At 36.6% G+C, this 21,895-nt stretch overlaps 1 long non-coding RNA gene across 1 annotated transcript in view; it reads right to left on the reverse strand.

Moving 5' to 3' along the window:
* Positions 1 to 19,052, reverse strand: part of LOC112923469 (uncharacterized) — a 76,870-nt gene extending 57,818 nt beyond the window's left edge. The window contains exons 1-3 of the long non-coding RNA XR_011996811.1: positions 18,971 to 19,052; positions 17,701 to 17,852; positions 11,305 to 11,503 (exon numbers count right to left, since the gene is read on the reverse strand). This is a non-coding gene — a long non-coding RNA (uncharacterized lncRNA). The remainder of the gene's footprint in view (positions 1 to 11,304; positions 11,504 to 17,700; positions 17,853 to 18,970) is intronic.
* Positions 19,053 to 21,895: the final 2,843 nt, after the last annotated feature.

Raw genomic sequence — 21,895 nt, forward strand, 5'->3', positions numbered from 1 at the left:
ACCTCATACAAAAGATAATTCCTGTTATTTATCTATATTTCTGACTTATAGCACAGGATATATACCAATTTATAGTGACATGCGTGATAAATAAATAAGAGATAATTGAAGAATCAAAACCAGAGCTCATTGGAAAAGCAAATGTGTTAGCAGTAAAGGTTAATCTTTCATTTGACTCTAAGCTTCCTGGAAACTAAAACCAAAACAGGAAAACTGTTATGTACTTCCTTAAGAATACATAATGTGTCTGTTGCTTTCAAGAGACAAAACCAAAAATTTCCCTAAATCTAGTCTCTGCATTAGTTTTCTCACTTATGTGGTGGATGTAATAACAGTATGCCCCAATTACTTTCAAGATTCGTGGAAACCATAGATAATACTGATTAAGCCACTGGGGTTGTAACCACCTGCACAGGATAACTCTTCTGTACCACCCAATTTACAGAGTTGGGTACCCAGTGACTAGATGGGGCTTTAACATTTTATACTTGGACTACAGCTCATCCAATTGGATGCTCATTACAGGATATGTGAAATTAAACTGGGAGCCATCAAAAACTAGTAGTCACTGGAAACAAGTTGTATTAATGGCAGCTGCCTTAAGAGGTCAACAGACTTCTCCAAAATTGTTCAGCTCTGCTTTTTGTAGCTCTTTGTTCACTTCTGTAAGTTACTTCTTCTCCTTTCTATTAATTCAATCTACCACTGATCCTTAACTAATACAGAAAAACAAATTAGATACAATTAAAGATTCAATGTGGTGGGAAAATTGATAAAATATGAGCCTTTCTTATTAGGAGTGGTAAACCAAGTTTCTCAATATTGATTAAATTTCCATGTACTATTTTAGAGATATCTTTTCTTCCAGTAGAGTTCAACAGGCACTAGGAGCTCTAAATAAATAAAGCTTCGAAAGAAAGTGTACTTATCAGTATTTACACAGCCAGAGCAGTTCTATGGACATAATAAGTTTGGTAGCCATGAGAGAAAAATCAGCATTAATGAACAGTAATCATGGAAATCTTATCAGCTGGAGCATTTAAAACAAAACAATTAAGAGACTTTCATTTCATTAAGCAACCAGAATCTCTCTTAACATCATTTTGAGACTTTAAAGCAAAGAGTTCTCTATTTAACCTCAATTTAAATGAAAAGCTACACATAATCCGAAAGTGTTAATGGTTTTAAAATATAATTTCATTTTGGGAATCTATGCTAAGGAATTGAAGTAAATGGAGAAAAAAAGACTTATACTCAACAGTATTAATCACAGCATTATTTAATGGCAGAAAAAGTGTGGCATAGCCCAAGTTATAGAATGGTGTAATAATGTAATAGGTAAATTATGGTGAACTCATGCAAGAGATCTTCGTGAAACCTTTAAAATTAGTTTAACGATATGGGGAAGATGCTGCTGACACAACACTGAAGGAAAAAGGAAGTTTATAAACATTCCTGTTTTACAATACGTCTAATGTTTTGGAATTTGCATAGCATAGATAAATGAAGGGGTTTTTCTACCCCAGTGGCAGTGCCTGGGATGGCCAACAAACCCCTGCTGTTGATAATGATGGAAGAGCTGCTCAAAGATGGTGGTTCAGCTCTTTCTCCATTCTCTGGATACCCAGTCTCCTTCAAGAAATCCCTCCAAATCACAAATTTAAAATAAAACATCAAATTGAAAGAGAAAAACAAGCAAACGTGGCTTCATCTGAGTTAAAAAAAAAAAAAAAAGGAAATCGATGCATGTAATGTATGTATAGGATAGCCAAGACACTGAATAGAACAAGCAGTGGAAAAATTCACAATAAACTATAACCTGCAAATTTGAGAAGGGAGAGTATAGAGAGGAGATAAGATCTTTTATGTTTTACTTTTATCTTTTACTTGTGTTGTTGTATTTTCATCAGTTATACAACTGATGAGTCTTCTACAATAAAACCAACGAAAATGCAAGGAACAGCAGAGTTCAAGAAAAATAGAAAATTACAGCCAAGTTTCTTATATGCCTATTTTCAAAAGGTGGTAAATATTAAGGTAGTTTTAATTCTGGTTTTCTTTCTGTGTGTGACTGTGTCTTAAAAACATAATGAGGGCAGCCCGGGTGGCTCAGCGGTTTAGCGCCTGCCTTCTGCCCAGGGCGTGATCCTGGAGACCTGGGATTGAGTCCCACGTAGGGCTCCCTGCATGGAGCCTGCTTCTCCCTCTGTCTGTGTCTCTGCAGGTCTCTCTCTGTCTCTGACTCTGTCCTTCTCTGTCTCTCATGAATAAATAAATAAAATCTTTAAAAAAATACTGTAATTTGTTTCTTATAAGAACTATCAACCTGTATGTTACTTTCAGTCTCAAAGGGCCAAAGGCTGCTTGAAAATCCATTTGAATTGTTGAAATGTGCTGGACGGTACACTGGAATTTTAGGTTTAATTTATTCTCAATAACAGTTGCTGGAATTATATGTCGAGCATCAAAATGTCATTGAAAACTTTTAAGTAAATTAGCACAGCAAGTAGCTTCCAAATTTTTGATTGGCTTTCAAGTCTCAGCAATTTCGTCTGTGTTTCTCTCAAGATATATGTAAGAGCTGAGATTTGTCATCTTCTACTTTGTTTATTCAGGCCCTGTGAGGTGATCCCAATTGGAATGTTATCAAAGATATCCGTCTGGCAATAATGATAATCCTTTAGCATCTAGATTAGTTTTCTGTTTTATTCTGCTAATGAATACTCTGGAGAAATATGGGTAATTTTACAGAACAAATTAACCTTAGAGCACAGCTACTTCTAATGTTCATTTTAGTGGACACCTACGAAGCAGAATAAATTTAAATACAGTTTAATCGACCCTTCCAGGCCTGGTAGAGATCAAACAGCTAGGACATAAATATAATGGTAATTAACCTAAATTGATGCTAAGATTTTTTTTTTTTACATAAGTACTGAAAAATACCACATTTGGGATCCTAATTCCAAGCAAACAGAATATAAGAACCAGGCAGCAACCTTGAACTATGTATCGCTTGTATCACAATAGTTCAGAGGTGGCTTTTGCAGGCCAGGAAATCTGATTTTTAATTACGCTGTTGTTTCCAGCCTGTAATGGCCATGACTTGTTCAACACAAACACCAGGATGTGAGCTGCATTTTGCTTCCCTCCTGCTTTCGTTTCACTGCAGAATTGACAAAATATAACTCTTCGTCCTACTAATAGGGCAGCATGAAAACTAATTGATATTCTCTGTTTTCAAATATTTGTATCCTCAAGCCTCTCTGCCTAAAAAAGCCTGACGGAGCCTCTTCATTATCTCATTACGCTGTAATTATTGCATACTCAATTGCCAGGGCCTGAGAGTAATTCATTTATGCTGCACATCAATATAAACTTGCGCCTCTGGAACCAGATTTAACCAACTTTTAAAGACTCTAATTTGGATCACAGTGCTATTTGTCTCCTGGTGATTCAAGACATAAATATTTTTTTTTCCTTTTTATTAAAAGAAGAAAAAACCTAATCAATACACTGTTCTGGCTTTTAAAGCTTTGTTGATATTTCTTTGCCATTTTCCTTGACCATACTCAGAAGGGACCAACAAGCACCTCTGGATACTCTTGTGGGCTTTTGCTCACCACTGCCACATCCAGCTGGCATTCTGCTCTCATCCTGTAAACTTTTCTGAAATTCACACATCTCCGTCTTCCTAGTTTTGGTATAGAAGGATCACATGAGCTATTCCTGATTCTACAGTTTTACTCCAGTTAATGAAATTCGATGCATTCTTAAAAAAAAAAAAAAGTGACGACAAGCATCTATTTCATAATTCCCAGCAGAATGATTTGTAAATGGTATATCCTAAATATATGCTTCTAAAATGGACTTCTCCAAAAAGATAAGTGTCTGTTCCCATTTTCTTGGGTGAGTAGTTTCATATTCCTTTTAATGTTTTTTTTTTTTCCTTCACTCCCATCACCTTATTTTCCAGTCCACATAGATAATCCATGGAACAGTTACGCCATAAATCTCTCCAACACATACATATAACTGTTTTAAGATCCTGAAAGCTGATGTTCCCATCAGAGAACCAAGGTCTTTTCCCTGTACCACAGAAACCCCATTCCTTTTGTCTTTATTGTGTTCTCCAGCCTTTCAAAGCTTCAAGCTTATTGTGCCCCTTGCACTTCTATCCAATTTTGTGCATAGTCTGAATTTCTTCCTCTGACATCCAAGCCAAGCGTTTCCCAATGCCACAGAGGTATTTAGAAAGGAGAATTCCACAGACAAATAAAAAAAAATAGCCAGAAACCAAAAACAAACACAAAAATGACATTAAAAGAGGCCTCCTGAGGAAATCAAGCCCATCTCAGCCTTCTTCATTAAACGCCTCTCCTTTTCTCTTGCACAGCCTCAGCCCAAAACATTATCATTTTTTAATAGCTTCTCTACTTCCAATGGATCCCCTAATGATTATTCTCCATACGGTAATGTTTTTTAAAACATAAATTATATCATGTTACCTCCTTGCCCACATCATTCTAACAGTTATCCATCATATGAACATACATGTCAAAAAAGCCACGATTCAGCCCCTGCCTCCTTCTAAAGCTGTAGATCTCAGCAGTTGCTCCTTCACCCAGTGTCCTGAAGGAATGCCGGCCTTATTGCCCTTCTTCTAACACTCCCAAACTAGTTGAGCAATCTCTTCAAGTCTTGGAATTGCATTTATCACTGGCTAATATTGTTTTTCTCCTTACATCTTTATCCCACTAAAGTGAACCTTCCCTGACACTGACACCGCTATCTGCCCCAATGCGTAGAAAATTGCTAAGCACTCTATACACAGTTGTTTCATGAACTAATGCAGAGATGGTTCATTGATTGATACTATATCCCACCTGGTCACGCAGAAATATCAACAAGGGCTTGAGGACAAAAGGTGGAACCAAGAATTTTAGAACAACTAACTTGCCATTCACTTGTAACTAATGATATACTAACAGCTTATGTTTAAGAAAATTCGATTGCCTGCTAGTCATTGTGGCAAGTGCTTAACAGTATGTATTTAATGTCATCTCTGAAATAATCTAGTGAGCTAATGACTATTATAATTCCCATTTTTCAAAAGGAAACAGGCATACAGTGGGAAAGACAATTTTCCAAATTTCTATAGTAAGAACTGGGAATTTTAGACTTTAATGTGACTTCAGATTTTATTCATTTATTCATTATAGACACACAGAGAGAGGCAGACACAGCAAGAGGGAGAAGAAGCAGGCTCCCTGCAGGGGAGCCCGATGTGGGACTCGACCCCTGGGCCTTGGGATCACGCCCTGAGCCTAAGGCAGGTGTTCAACCACTGAGCACCCAGGTGCCCCAAGGCTTCAGAGCTCTTATAGGTAACAATTATGCTTAATATCTGTATTTGTCTGAAAATCCCCTAGAATTTTGATTACTATAAAAATTTACTCTATTGTTTTAGTCTAGTTAACTGTTCATGTCAGATTTTATAATGTAACATTTCTAAAATATATTTTTAAACTGTTAAATTAATTAGTGCGTATTTTGACATATTAGTCTGTTATATTTTAAAGTTTTCTTATAATTGCATAGGTTTACCATGTAACATGTTCTTTGCCAATTTTGTAGTTGCATTTTCCCCCTTTTAATTGTTTTTTGTCATGTTTGGATCTATTTTATTGAATTATCCAAAGAATCCAGTCATCATCAATTTATTAATTATTGAATTACTTAATAATTCAATACTATCTAATTCCTAATTTATGAATATCTGTTTTATTTTTATTAGTGTTTTACTTCTACATGTTAGTATAATTTCACCACTTTATTATTGGTTTCTTGAGTTGAAATTTAAGTCTCTCTTTGATATCTATTGAAAATACTACATCAATGACCTTTTTTATTCAGAGAATGTACTTGTCAATTACCTATTGCAAATTTAGCCAAACATTTAAATGGAATAAATTTTCTAAATCATAAAAAACAGGTTGTAGGGGTGCATGGGTGGCTTAGTCAGCTAAGTAGCCAACTCCTGATTTTAGCTCAGGTCATAATCTCAGGGTCAGGGAATTGAGCCCCATGTTGGGATCCCCACTGAATAGGGAATCTGCCTGAGTATTCTCTCTCTCTCTCTCCTTCTGTCCCTCCTCACCACACAAGTACAGATGTGTGCTCTCTCTCTCAAATAAATAAATCTTTTTTTAAAATACAAGTTGTAATCCCTAAGTACATTAATATCAGAATAAATAAATGGGTGGGAGGAAGCACTGGACATTTCTAAACCATTTGAAAGTAAAATAAACTTTATTCCTTCTCAATTATTCTCAACTTAAAGCAAATATGATAAAATGAAATTAATTTATGTTAAAATACATGGATGTAGTGGTGCCTGAGTGGCTCAGTTAGTTAAGCATCTGCCTTCAGCTCAGGTGGTGGTCCCAGGTTCCTGGGATCAAGCCCCAAGTGGTGCTTTCTGCTAAATGGGGAGTTGTCTTCTTCCTCTGCCCCTCCACTGCTTGTGCTCACTCTCACTCTCTCTCGCTCTAAGAAATAAATAAAATCTTACCAAAAACATCCATGGATGTAGGCAAAGGTATATTCATAGCTCTAAAATCTCTTGTTGAACTTAAAAAAATTCAATCAATTGCACATTTTGCATTACACATTTATTTCTAAAAACAAGAGGATAAATGAACACCAATAAAAATTAATTTAAAAAAAAAAAAAAAAAAACCAAGAGGATAAATACAATGAAGACCTACACAAGTATCGAGTACTCAGCATCCCAAAGGGCCTTAGGAGTCTACATATATCATTGCAGCATGCACTGAATAAATGTCTTCTATACATGTAAAATTCTACTTATATAGAGAGCTACTTTTGTGGTTAACAAAATAAAACATAGCACAATTTCTATAAGGATGAGCTTGGGAGTGAGAAAGATTTGACTAAAATCTCAAGTCTAGTTGCTCAAATCTTTGCTAGTATAACCATGATCAAATTATAGAATTTTTAAAGTCTCAGTTTCAGCATCTGTTTAAGAGAGGTATTTAGATAGTACTTTCTTAGTAAAAAAAGTTCTGAAGATTAAACAAAATAGTCTATATTTTGTGCTGGCTACAGGACAATGGTGAACACCATTACATGTTCAGTAATACTATTATAGGTATTTTAAATAGCAGCACTTCTAATAAGACCAGTAAATTACATATGAGAAATAGAGTAAATTAAAGGACACCAGCCTAAGTAAGACTTAGTCTAGGATTGAAGATTGATTTGATGTGAGATAATAATTTATATATATATATACATATGCATATATATATATATGCAGGGGACTCCAGGATCACACCCTGGGCTGAAGGCAGGTGCTAACCTCTGAGCCCCGCGGGGCTGCCCAAGCACCATCTTTAATATATGATAATAGTAAACAGGTCGCCTAGTAACAAGATGTAGTGTCACTCTCATAAATGTAGCAGTGAGAAAGAGGCTCATCCACATCCACAACATATCTTATAACATTGTCCCAGAAAATTTAGCCAAAGTAATAATACAGGATAAAGAAAATAAGCTATAAACTTTGGAGAAAGGGGAGATAAAATGTTAAGAATAAGTGTGTAGAGGGACACCCGGGTGGCTCAGCTGTTGGGCAGCCCCCTTCGGCTCCAGTGGTGACCCCGGGATCTGGGATCCAGTCCCACATCCAGCTCCTGCGAGGAGCCTGCTTCTCACTCTGCCTATGTCTCTGGCTCTCTCTCTCTGTGTCTCTCATAAATAAATAAATAAATCTTAAAAAAAAGAACAAGTATGTAGAAAATATAAATAATTTTAAAGACATATATAAGAGTAAATAGTCTTCCTATATTTCCTCTTACCACCACTTAGAAAATATAATGAAGATTCCTAATAATAGGGACAAAATATTAAATGTATGAAATACTAATATTCCTATTTTTAAAAGATGACAGCATCTACAAATCTTATGAAGGGCCTAGTGTTAATACTTTCGAATATAGACTGTTAACATTTAATGAATGCCTACAAAATGTTAGACAAATGTTTACCACTCTTCTTGCAACAATTTCTTCAATTCTTTTTAAAATGATGTGATTTTGGTACCATTTTTTACCTCATTTGACTGAGGAAGACCTGAGATTGAAGAGATGAAGCCACCCCCTTGCACAAAAAGACACACCTAGTGAATCCTAGAGCTGAGACGTGAACTTGTTTACTCTGATCACTGTCCCACACTGACCTCCAAAGCAAAAATGGCTGATTGCTAACTCAATGCCCAGTCTCCTCTTTTCTTTATGAACAGACACAGGATTCTGTTTGGAGTGAGAAGGTGTCTACTGGAAAAAATATATATAAACAATGTGGGCAGACTCAGCTAATCCATATATATACATATATATTTTTCCCTTTCTCCTTCTAACTGCCCAAAAATATAAATGGTATTTTAAAAGTGGAGCAGCTTTCCTGCAGCCATCACACATGAAGAGCATGCAATGGCAATATTCAACACCAGAGGCAAGGATATAGTGAGACAAGGACCCTCATAGACTTCATTTGGGAGCAAGATAGTTACAAACTGTACTGGAAGGCAATTTGGGAATGAAGGCATGATATTTAAAATATTTTGTCTACTAGTAGTATCTTTCCAAAATTCCCAATAATAATAATACTATCCTTAATTAAATCACTGTACATCCAAGTAATGGGATATCATTTCAATATTTAAAAAATGTTTTTGAAGATGAATAAATTGCTTAGGGAAATATTTATACATTATTTGGTGGAAAAATGCAAAACTGCTAATTGAGATATACTAAAAGATATTTTAAGCATGTGTGTGTATGTGAGCATTCCAATATAATATCATGTTTTACTGGTGATGGGAGAATTTTTAAATGTTTTTCAGTATTTCAAATGATTGCTAATAATCATACATGACTGTCATAACAGGTAAAATATTTCTTTAAAGCTAGATTCTAAACTCATTAGATATTTCAATCAAGATATCTTTTGAAAGCTGTGGGGGGAAATAAATCTAATGTTAAAGCAACCAGTTCACCAAATATTCTGAAAAGAGAATAAAAAAGGATGGTATCAAAATCACCAGTTGTACAAGGATGCTGGCATTTGGCAACGTGTCCCATGTGACTGACAGATGTTTCCCACTTGAGTGCAGAGCCTAGAATTGAGGGTGTCATGGACCTGAATTGTGTTCCGCACTTGGTAACTATGGGAATAAGGACAAATGGATGTTGCTTTTTATCTAGCTTGTGTGGACAGAATTGTGTATGCTACTTTCTACTGAACTCACAACAGTGTGGAAAAGTTGTTCCACTTCTCTTCACTCACACGAATGTTTTCATTGAGAAAGAAGATGAGAACAGAAGCTCGACAAAATCCCATCAACCTCAATTGTCTGCCAACTCAGTGCTTAAGAACTTCCAGAAAGAAAAGATTTCAAAGTATGAGTTTCAAAAAAAATTTGCTTACTTCCAAAATAGTAAAGATAAAGGTAGAATGGCATCATTTACATTGAAAAAACATGGCAGGAAGAGAGAGAACAAATCCCTCTAGACCCGGAGTGACAGCATTTGGCTCTGTGTCTCTGTTCTGCTATTAATTAGCTATTTAACTTTTGGTCAGTAGCATATGTTTACTGAGCTTTATTTCCTCCCTTTGATGAGGAGGAATAATGATATCTGCTTTATTTACCTGTTTCTTCCTTTGTTAGAAATACTAAATGAAACAATGTATATAACAGTACCACTTGGCAAGTAAATTATTTCAAATACAGTATTTAATGTTATATTGCCCAGTATGGCAAATACTCAAGGTCTGCTGGCTCCCCCTAACCACCCCAGTGATTTACTCTCATAGGTACAATTTCTTCAATCATCTAAAAAGCCTCATTCAATATGTCCTTTACATCTCTGCCCATGTATCCTATCACCTGATGGCTAGCTCACTCCTCTCTGCTCATGTCTACCCTACCCTGATCCTTGAACATACCACAGATACTGTTTTGGAATTTTCATCCAACCATCTCCTCTCATTAAACACTCATACCTCAGAAATCTAATGATTACATACATATTCAAGACTTCCAAGTCTATGACATCCTCATTACTGAGGTCTACCTTCATCATATTCATTAAAATGGCATCCTGCCACTAGGTCATCTCAGTCCTTTTTTATGCTTATTTTTTTCCTAAATAGTAATTATTATTAGCCACCATTTTAATTGTCTTATGTATTTGTTGATTGTCTCACACAACTACATTGTAATCTGTAATGCCAATTAATTTTTTGCTTTGGGAACTTCATTTCCCATAAAATGTGTTACTGGGATTAATATATCAGATAGTTATCATTTTAAAATAAATTAATAAATGTTCTTAAATTTTCTGTTTTAATTCCTAGTACAAAAAATGTTGATATATTTAACCTTTACAGGCAAAAAACAGTGAGGACCTTCCATACTTTTTTGGTATAGAGTCCTGAGACCAAAAAGTTTGAGAACTGCAGACTTAAATTACTACTTGGCATTCACCACAACGATTGAAGATAAGCTTAAGCTATCACCAACTTTCTTAAGCAAAATATCCAGATTAAAGGTCTACATATATACATTCAAAAATATATCATACAATACATAAATCACTCATTTGTTTGGTTAAGAATATTCTTCTAATTTGAATTCTACATTTCTATGATCTGAAATGGGCTTCACCATGGAATCCCAGAGGACAATTATGTGACTTTAACACTCTTAGAGTACCATTAGAATTGTGCAGGATAATCATGAAAATGTATAGGTATTTGCTACCTGCTTCCTAATCTGTTCTGGACCTAAATATTGATAGTCCTGAGTCTCAATCAATAATGAAAATGTTTGCAGCCCTGAATAATAAAGAGCAATATTGCACATAATTATAGCAGGAGCTTCCATAATAAATACTGCTATATTAATACCAAAGGACCAGGAAAGTAAATGCTTATCAGCATATGGGAAACATAAGATGCTAAGAAAGTGGCTGCCAGGGTAATTTAGCAAGTAGTTTAAAATCTTCGTGCGGCTAGGAAAAAAATGAATTTCATTTGCAAGTAGTTTTAAGTTAACAAGCAGTAAAATTATCCCTGTGTTTTTTTAGTCATAAAACATAAACCACATTAATTAAGGACATATACTTGCAGCTATGTCTGCTTTCTATCCAACTTGATTGACCACACAAGTTTCACTGCAAGCAGAAAAAGAATCAACTTCACTTAATATGAGAGTACCTTGTAATTTTAAAATCTTCTTGACTGAGGAATGTCCACTTTCCAGCCAGATGCTTCCTCCAGGTCTCCTCCAACACCTTGCTCTGGGCAGCCGGGGATGGAGAACTTGATTCCCAGGAGCTGCATCATCCCCCTGCACCCCTAAGGCTCCTGCTCAGTTTTGTTTTGGCCAACAGGGCAGCAGCAGAGAACTGGTGAGCTGACAAGACAAAGAGAAGGAAGGGAGGAGGGGGAGAGAGAAGAGAGGAGAATTGTTCCTCCCTCTCCCTGTTGCTGGGCTGAATTTTTTTCCAGTGTTTTTGGTTGCTTTCCTTGAGGATCAAATGCCCACAGCTGCAGCTCTCCCCACGCACCACGTCCCAACCATGATCCCAGATTGTTTGCTCCTTTGGGTGGACTTGGTGGTAAAAGCGTCTGGACCTTCCTGGTGCCAGGATACTTCACCAACCCTTGTTGGTGTCTCCAGTGCTAGTCCTACCTCCATCTCTGTAAATAGACTTTACATTGAACTTTCATTAGACTTTCTGGAGTTAATGCCACTTTGGGTCTGTCCTGTCGACTGGTTCTCTTAGAATCTTTCTACAGTTCAGTGTGACCTTCAGATGCCATGGGAGGAGATTTCTGACCCACGAGGTTGTTATTTGGTAAAGCAAACTGTTAATGAAAATGTATGAAGGGCCTCACTTATTCCCACTCTAAGCAATCAGGTTTAGTATATGTGGGACTAGCCAATAAAACCATCCAACCAGGCTATTTTTTATCATTCTGTCCACAATACATAAAAGGACAAAACTTATGCTGAGTTTTAAGTTTTGCTATATCTCAAACAAATTAGATATATGTAATGTTGAAATTAATATGAGGGGATTAGGTATCAAAAAGTAAATGTCAGCTTATTTAATATGTATTTTTACTAAAGAGGTAAATGACAAGATGCATAGGTTCCTTGATGGTGCAAGTGTCATCTCTGAGAAATTGACAGGTATGGTGGCAAATACTGTTTATTTTTTTTTAAATCTAACAACAACAATAATATTCTAAGAACTATTCATTTATTGGTTTACTTAACTTCTTAAGAACTCTAACCTTCCTCCATTTGGGAGGAAAGGACTTGATCACAAAAAGATTAAGCAACTTGCCCCAAATCCCACAGTAGATGGGCAGAGCTAGAAATAGAACAAGAGTTAAAAGTAATTAAATTGGCCTTTGTATGTGTCCTTTATTTCTTTTAATAAAATTAATACATTTCCAAAGTGTTTAAGAAATTGTCCTTTTGAGGTACAACTAAAATTGTGTGACCTATAGTAATCAATTGTATTGTACTTTTACCCAATTATATTTTAGTTAAAGTATTTTTTACTAGAATAGGGCACCTGGTGGCTAGGTTGGTTAAGCATCTGCCTTCAACTCAGGTCATGATCCTAGGATCCTGGGATCGAGCCTGTATCAGGCTCCTTGATCAGGGGGGAATCTGCTTCTCTTTCCCCCCTCTGCTCCTGTGCTCTATCTCTTTCAAATAAATATTTAAAATCTTTATTAAAAATTTATACTAGAATATTATTTTAATTTGCTCTCTTATTATTTTGTTTCATTTTAAGAGAAGAAACATAATTATCAATGCAACCATATCACAATTAAAGATAAATTTTAAACAAAGAATCCTGTGATATCTAAAAAATATATACATCGCTGGCGTCTCTAGCTCACCCTTTCTTCATTGCTGACTCTGTTGACTCACCAAATATTCAGAAGATGGCTGGGGTGTGTGTGGTACTGTCCTGTGCCAGTAGTATAAAGGGAACAATATATATACTCTTCCTGGCTCTTGGGGACACATTATGTGGGAGATAAATGCAAACAAAATCACTACATCTGTAATCATTATCATGAAAGAGGGACTTAAGAAAAAAATAAAAGTGAACTTTCTGAATCAAGAAAATGAGGCTACATCATTCTGGGTTGAATCTAGACCCAAAGGAAGAAGAGATGTTGTCTAGAGAAGACTGGAGCTGGCTAAAGGACGATATTCCAAGGACACAGTAAACTAGCAGAAAGAAAGGCCTATGCGGAGGGGAGTTCAGATTTTCCTGTGAAGTAAAAATTCATCGTTTTCTCTGGAATTCAGAATGTCCAAGATACTGAGGCTTAGATTATATGTTTTCAAAAGGAAAGTAGATTATTTTGCATATTCAGTTTATGAGACAGAAATATTAAGAAACTCTCCTTCCAGTTTCTAATGTCAAAGCCATGGTTCCAGCCTGTGTAAAGTCACTGAGTTTCATTTTCCATATTCTCCCATTCCAGAGGAAGAATGCAAAACAAAGAGAACTGAACGGAGCTGAAACAATGTGGCAAATTTACTTTGAAAGAACTGTCTTAAAAATTCCGGTCAGGAAATTTATCCGTGGAAAAAAAAAACAAGTAACAGATGGAGAATGGGGTACATTTTATCATGAAATTATAATGATGTAATGAGAGCTACAATTAATGAATATCTGGGGGCATTTCATATATGTATTAATCTTTACAAAATCTTTACACTTTTAGTACTTTTATGCACTCTTATAGGTGAGGAAGTTGAAAAGTTACATGACTTGCCCAAGTTTTAAACCTTTACATAGCAGTACTACCATCATAAACACGTCTAGTCTGACTCCAAAGTCCTTGCTCCTTCTACTTTACTGCTCAAAGATGAAAAATTCATTCTCTTAAGCAAAGTTCAGTGTTTACATGGGAAAGAAGTAGGATGGGCTGTCAATTACAGATCTAAAATACATAGAAATGTATCAAATTCAAAGTTACTCTAAATTTTTGTGTCAAATAAATAAATAATCTTAGAAAAAAAGAAGAATCTACAATAACTTTGAATTTGATAAATAAATATATACATACATACTTTTTAAAAAAAATATCTGTATGTCATTACTATCTACCAGGGTATATATGCTAAATGCTTTACATCAATGATCTCAAAAAATCCAACACTGTTAGATAGAAATGATAGTGATGATAGTGATGGTGATGATGATAATATCCATTTTACAGGTGAGGATCCTGGGTAAACATCTCCATTCACCACATCCTATGTGCTGAACTTAACAAACAAGATTTCAGGGATAACTCTGACACTCAGAATTCTAAGAATATTCCCTCAGGAAATTATCAGTTCACATCTTAGCACAGGAATATTTTCTTGCTCCACGCTAGTGACCACCCAAAGAAAACAAGAGAATATTATATTCATATTTGAAGCTTAAAAAACAACTCTAAGTAATGGGGCCATGAGACCTGATTATCATCCATCTGTGGCAATTAGACTAATGGCTTCCATTCTAAGAAGAACTATTGCTTTGGCATCTCATTTATTTCATTATACAAGCTCATTTTTCCAGCTGTGATCATATGCTGACTGGGATATGCATAAATGAAAATCACGGAGTTCTAAATGCCATAATATATGTATTGGTTTGAAATCTAACACCTTGGGGACTTCATGGGAAATTACTTCTGGTTCAGAAATATTTTAATGACCTTGGCCCTGAAATGCTCTTAGGTGGCCAATTCAAGCAAGAGCTGATGACATTAAATGAGAGAGTAAAAATTAATTGGTTTTGAGCATGAAAATGAGTAAATATAAATTTATAAATGGAATTTAAAATGTGTGGGATGTTAAACTAAAATATAATACAGGATGACAGTCCAGAAGTACTGTGTTATTTCAACTCTTATTAGATCTTTATGTTTCCTTTGATCCAATCACTCTATCCCCTCCCCTTTCCTATTCTCTGTGTAGCCTGCACCTGGCATAAACTCACTCTTCCATATGCCTCTCTCTATTAGAAAGCACTGTAGACAATACATTTGCTCCCTTCACTTAGTCCACTGCTTTCCCTTTACTACTCACTTCATGATGTTAAAAATGTACACTTTGAATAAAAGTAATATAATTAAATTGATTACAGATAAAATTATTGAATTAATGCAGAGCTATATTGATAAAAGTATGCATATGTGTTAACAAATATAAATGGAAATATAAGAATTAGCACCAAGAAAATATTATTGATTCATTTCAGAAAAAGACAATGAAAACACTGAATTTATTTGCTACTTCTAAAGACTTAAGAAGAAGAAAAAGAACGCTATTGAATTTTGCAAGTGTATCTGAAGGCCACAAATCAGTTACTATGTATGTAGAAAGCTAGCTCAACCAAGACTTGTACTGATAATATTTTATCATCTATATAAAAACACATTTAGTCCTGGATTTCAGAATGAATAGATAGGTAAATTAGGAAAGTATTAATTTTTTCTGACTTATTGAATATATTAGAATATTCTCAATAAGAAATGTGTATACCCCCAGGGATTTAGTAAAGAATCATGACCCAGGGATCCCTGGGTGGCTCAGAGGTGTGGCGCCTGCCTTCAACCCAGGGCCTGATCCTGGAGACCCGGGATCGAGTTCCACGTTGGGCTCCTTGCATGGAGCCTGCTTCTCCCTCTGCCTGTGTCCCTGTCTCTCATTCTCTCTCTCTCGTTGTGTGTCTCTCATGAATAAATGAATAAAATATTTAAAAAAAAAAAAGAATCATGACCCATAAAGAATTTATATTTGCCCTGCCCTGCTCTTCCTCTATTGAAGGCCACTGTTGTTGGGAGCATGCCATGAGTTCAGAGGGTCAAAACTAGTGAGGAGATTAAGTGTGGAACTACTCAACCTAAATCACATTTGAAAGAATGAAACATTGTTAGAATCTGCCATCTTTTGGGATATTGTTGAAGAAATTGTTTTGAAATTGAAATGTAATGATGTACATAAGGAGTAGTGAAGGGTTTTGCAGCATCCTTCTTCCCACAGAGGCTCAGCTTAGATAATCCAGCTACCATCCCTAAGGGATGGATCTCTGTTTTGATGAGGACAAAAATGTCCTGAACCCCACTGGAAAAAAAGGGAAGCTGACCTTTATTGATTTATGTTAATAGTTACGGGAATTCTGTAGTGATAGTGGTTGTTTTTCAATTATTTAAATGATAATGTAACACCTATTCAGGATAATTTTTTGTGTGTATACATTCATAATAAAGGGATGGACAATGTTGGACAACAAATATATATTTATAAATATATACGTACATACATGAATTTTTACAAATGATATCATACTATAGAACTTATTTTGTAATTTGTTGTATGTGTGTGTTCTACTTAATAATGTGGCAGGGATATCTCTTCATATCTCTACATATAAAGCTCTTATTCTTTTCATTTCAAAGTAAATATTATTCTATAACATTAATATACAGTGGGAGGGAAGGCATGTAGTTCTCAAGCGTTCTAACTGCTAACTTGAGTACTTACTCAATTGCTGATTCTAGACGCAAACGTTCACATTCAAGGTCAGTCACTTACTTGTGTAATAATTTAGCCTCTTTTTTTTAGGTTTTATCTATTTATTCATGAGAGACACCGAGAGAGGCAGAGATATAGACAGAGGGAGAAGCAGGCTCCCCATAAGGAGCCTGATGCGGCACTCGATCCCGGACCCCGGGATCACTCCCTCAGCCAAAGGCAGACGCTCAACCACTGAGCCACCCAGGTGTCCTTTTTTCTTTCTTTCTTTTTTTTTTAAAGATTCATTAGATTTATGTTTTAAAAGATTCCTTTGGCTGCTATTTGGGTGATAGTCCATAGGTGGAGAACAAACTTAGAAATACAAAGCTAATTAGGAAGCTACTACAGTAACAGGATTAGTATCAATGATGCCTCAGATCAGGATATTTGTAGTGGAAGTTGTTGGAAGTTATTAATTTTTTAAATATAATGTAAAGACTAAGAAAATAGGATATGCTGATGAATGGACTTTAGGGTGTGGGAGAAAGCAAGTATTCAGGGATAACTTCAAATATTTTGTCCTTAATACCTAGAAGCATGGTGCTGTCATCAGATGGAAATGGGGAAAACTCTGGGAGAAGGAGATTTAGCAAAGAAAGCCAGGAGTTAAATTTAGGTCATGTTAAGTATGCAGTGTACCTAACATCCAACAGAGATGTGGAGAATTCAGGTGTCAAATAACCTAACTGACATTTGGAAATGGCTTTCAGAGATACTCTGGTATAAGCAAATTTTGTTGGTTATGCCATAGGTTCCTAAGGAAGACGATTATGATGCCTCCTGAACACTGAGTACTAGATTAGTTGATGTAAAAATCTTTTACCACATCTGTAGCTTCTAGCCATGTATGCAGGGCAGAAACAGGGGCTGACAGTTATTGAATGCCCACACAAATGCCATCTACGGCTTTATTAAATTCAATCAGATTCCTTAGATCCCTACCATGTCAAAGCACAAGGCATAGTCACTGGAAAATAAATAATAGAAGGAATCACACTTACCACTCATTCAGACTCTGGGAGAGCTTCTGGGCTCTGATGGAATCCACATAGATCAAGAAAAAGAGTCAGCTGAAGCCCATAACAGCAGACCCCTCTGAGTGTAGTGGCCTGGATGTGACAAAGCCACAACTGAAGTGTCTGTGAAAAGAGACCTAGGAAAAGAAAGGCAACTCTTGTATTGGCCCGCCCTCTGAAGAGACTTTCATTCTCACTATCAGACTTAAGGTGACCAGAGATCTGGTGTTACTCAATAAAATGGTCATACCTTATTCTATGTCTTTCTTGATTTAACACCATTATTTGACAAAGTTGATATTTCATTAATGGAACATCATTCTCTCTTGGTTGCTGCTCCTCCTCAGTATCTTTACTGTTTACCAGTCCTACCTCCACTATTGCCAACTAGCTCTTTCCTCGGTTTCTCCAAGAGCAATTGCAACCCTCTAAATTTCCCAACCCAGGGACACCTGGGTGGCTCAGTGGTTGAGCATCTGCCTTTGGCTCATGGCGTGGTCCTGGTCCCTGGATTGAGTCCCACAATGGGCTCCCTGAGAGAAGCCTGCTTCTCTCTCCATGTTTCTGCCTCTCTCTGTCTCTCATGAATAAATAAAATTTTTTTTTGAAAATTCAAATAAATAAATAAATAAATAAATAAATAAATAAATAAATTTTCCCACCCAAAGCACCTGGCCCGTAATTCTCCTTTCTATGATATACTCCATTCGTAAGCAAATCCTATTATCAAGGATAATACATTCAGAATCTAGTCCCTCCCAATACCTCCACTCCTACCAGGGTCCAAGCAACTACCAGTTTTTGCTTAGGTTTGTATAACAGACTTTTAGAGATTTCCTCAGTGTCCTTAATCTCCTTCCCACCAGTTGATTCTTAACACAGTGCCAGAGCGCTTCTTTAAAAATGTAAGTCAGATGATTTCATTCCCTCACTCAAAATCTGTCAGCAGTTTTTAATCTAATTCATAAAAAAGTCCTATGTAAACTGACATTATCTCCTATTGCTTCAAGACTTTTTCATTGAGCTTCACCCACACTGGTTTCTTATTATTTCTGAAATATTCTAATGTCACATCATCTGAAATGCCTCAGAACATTTGCACCTACTTACCTCTACCTGGAATGTTCTTTCTGACAGTGCCATGTGAATCACTTTTCACTTCCTTCAACTATCTGGCCATCTACTCTCTCCTCAGTAATTCCTTTTTTATGACCCAACATAAGATGACAATCCCCTTCCAGCCTATCCTTTTTACCTGCTTTCCTTTTCTCAGTACCACTTGTCTCCATGAGAAATATCTTGCATGCACATTTTTAGTAGCCTGTCATTCTCCTCCCACTAGGATTTAACTTTCACAAATGCAAGGACTTTGATCCCAGTAAATAATTGTTAAATTAATGAATAACTTCTTCTTTGAAATGATGCCTGTATTTATTCTAATTATTCAACAGGGAATTTCTCTCTCCTGATTTTCTCTTTAAAAAACTGTTCTTAAGCCTATTATTAGATTGAATATCCAGATGGCCAGGTGAGCTATGTGATTTTTGTCCTCTCTGCCGGTCTGCATAAGATCCAATGCACAGTCATATATACCTGCGAGGGTCCTTGGAGACTCATTTTCTTCTTGATTAATGAAGGTTTGAAAATTATATTTTAGGGTGGAAAGAGTCTGGTAGTGTTTTGGAGTATTAAAAACCAGGAGAGGCATGAATATTTAAAGGCTGTATAAAGCATCATTTCATCACCCTCATCTTCCATCATGATTGCTTTTGTGGCCGTAGCTAACATTTACTGAGAATTTACTATAGTACATACATGGTTCTCAGTGCTCTATGTGTACTTACTCGTTTAATCTCAGCTCTATATGGCTGGCACTACCAACCTACTTTACAGATTACTTCTATTTTACAGACTATGTAACTGAAACAAAGTAATTTGACTCACACTTTTTGTAATATCAACATCCAACCTGAAGGTGTTTAGTTGTTAACAGGAATTCAAATAATGAGCAATAACCTTTACTACGAATCTATGGCTATTAAAAGAGAAGAGGAAAAAAAAAAGAAGAAGAAGAGGTAGGTTTGTGTTCAAGATGGCAGTATGGGAAGATCCTGAACTCCCCTCCTACCTACAAACACATCCAATCTCCAGCTGCATATGGAACAGTTTCCTCTGGAAAATATCTAAAATCTAGTGGGGCAACTCTTTCACATCAGGCAAAGGAGAAATACACACACACACACACACACCCCAAAACAGGTAGGAGAGACTGAGACACAATCCTGCCACAACCTGCTCCCTGACTGACCTGCTCACCCACCTAACCTACATGGTGACCCACAATCAGGAGAGAATTCAAAACCCAAAGCTTCTCTCTGAGGAATAAAATCCTCACCCCATACATTGGGCACCCCAAATGATAAGAGAGATGAGCCCCCAAAACCTCTAGCTTTGAAAACCAATCATGCTTATTCCCAAGAGACCCATGGAGTTGTGGCAAATTAAAGGACTCCTAAGGGGCTCACACAAAGACTTCCTGGGCTCAATACAGGAGCAGCCTTTGAAAAGTGACCAGACTTGATATGAAAGAGGCTCATTTGCTCATTTTAAAGCATTGCACTGAGGGGCAGGGGCTGCTGGAATATTCTCCCAGCAATGAGGTTGGTGGGCACCATTTCTGTGCTTTCTCTCTGCCTTACTAAGGCCAGCAGGTACCATATTTCTTTTTCTTTCTTTTTTATTTATTCAAGGATTTAACATTTTGACATTATTATTATTATTAATTATTAGTATTAGTATTTACTCCAGACTTCTTTTTTTTTTTTCCCTTGGAGGCATCATGTTTTGTTTTTTTTTCCTCTAGACTTTTTTTTTTTTTTTTTTTCTCATCCATGGATATCATCTTTATACTCTAGCCAATGGGTGACATCTTTGTGCTCTCTCCTTGCCTTGTTAAAGCCAGTGCATGTTTTTTTTTTTTCTTCCTTCTTTTTTCCTTGGATGCCATCTTTGTACTCCCCAATGTCTTGCACCAGAATGCCAGTATCTCCTGCAGGGGAGCTTCTACAGGGAAACATTTGATTCACTGGTCATTATGTCTGAGGACCCAGTTTTTGCGGTTGTAGCCCAGAACCTTGACTGTCTGGCTCTGGAGGCCAGAGAGGCTTGCATCCTTGAGTCCCATGGGACTATAATAACAGAAAGACAGTTCTCCGCAGACTGTCACCCTCAGGGTATTGCACAGAAGGCCAACTGAAACACAGTCCCAGTCTTTCTGAGAAAGAGGCCTCTTTGCTTATCTTTGAGTTTGGCCTGGGGGGCAGGCTTCTGGTTTGGAATACTTCAAGGAGACTGTGGACCTGTTCTCAGGGAACAGAGGCTGATGGATGCAATCTATGCTGTCCCTCTGCTTCGCTCCAGCTCTCTGGTAGCTTCCAGAAAGAAGTTTATACTCTTGTCTGATGCTCTGGTTTTTGTGACTGTTGCCAGGGGGACACTTCCAGATTGCCTGGCTCTGCAGGCCAGCAGGGCTTGTGAATACAGTGCTAAAGGACTGTATATACTTGCATTCTGTAAAAACTGCTGCCTGAAGAACAGGTTTCCAGTCAGCCTGAATCCAGGTGCTGATTGAAATCCTTCCCTTTGGGACATCAGCAGGGCTTAGCACACCCTCAAATTCTGGAGCTATTCGAAACAATATAGGTTGCTAGTGAATTACAAAGGTTTGAGAGATGACCAAGAATTAGTGTAGACTTGAACATTAAGTTGTTATCTTCTACCAAAGGGCATTCCTTCAAGATGGGGGTGATGGCTGTTTTTCATCTAATGAATAGAAGCCAACAGAGGGTCAAGCAAAATGAAGAAACAGGAATATGTTTCAAATGAAAGACAATATAAAACCTCAGAGGAAAACTTTCATAAAAAATACTTTACTGATAGAAGAGGAAATCCACTGGCCCCCTGTGGGGATGAGGAATGGCCAACCCACAGTTGGCACATCCTTAGGAGCCTGGGGACCAGCTAACAGAGCAAAAGACATATACTTCATTTGAAGTATCACAATTTCTGGTCCTTTGTTGTTAATTGTATCTCAACAGTCTTGCCAGTCTCAGCCAAAAAGCCTTAAATGCTCATCAGTTGTGGAATTCTAAATCCTAGCTCACCAAATATCTACTTTGCC

The sequence above is a fragment of the Vulpes vulpes genome, chromosome 14, assembly GCF_048418805.1.
Source record: "Vulpes vulpes isolate BD-2025 chromosome 14, VulVul3, whole genome shotgun sequence".
NCBI classification, from domain to species: Eukaryota; Metazoa; Chordata; class Mammalia; order Carnivora; family Canidae; genus Vulpes; species Vulpes vulpes.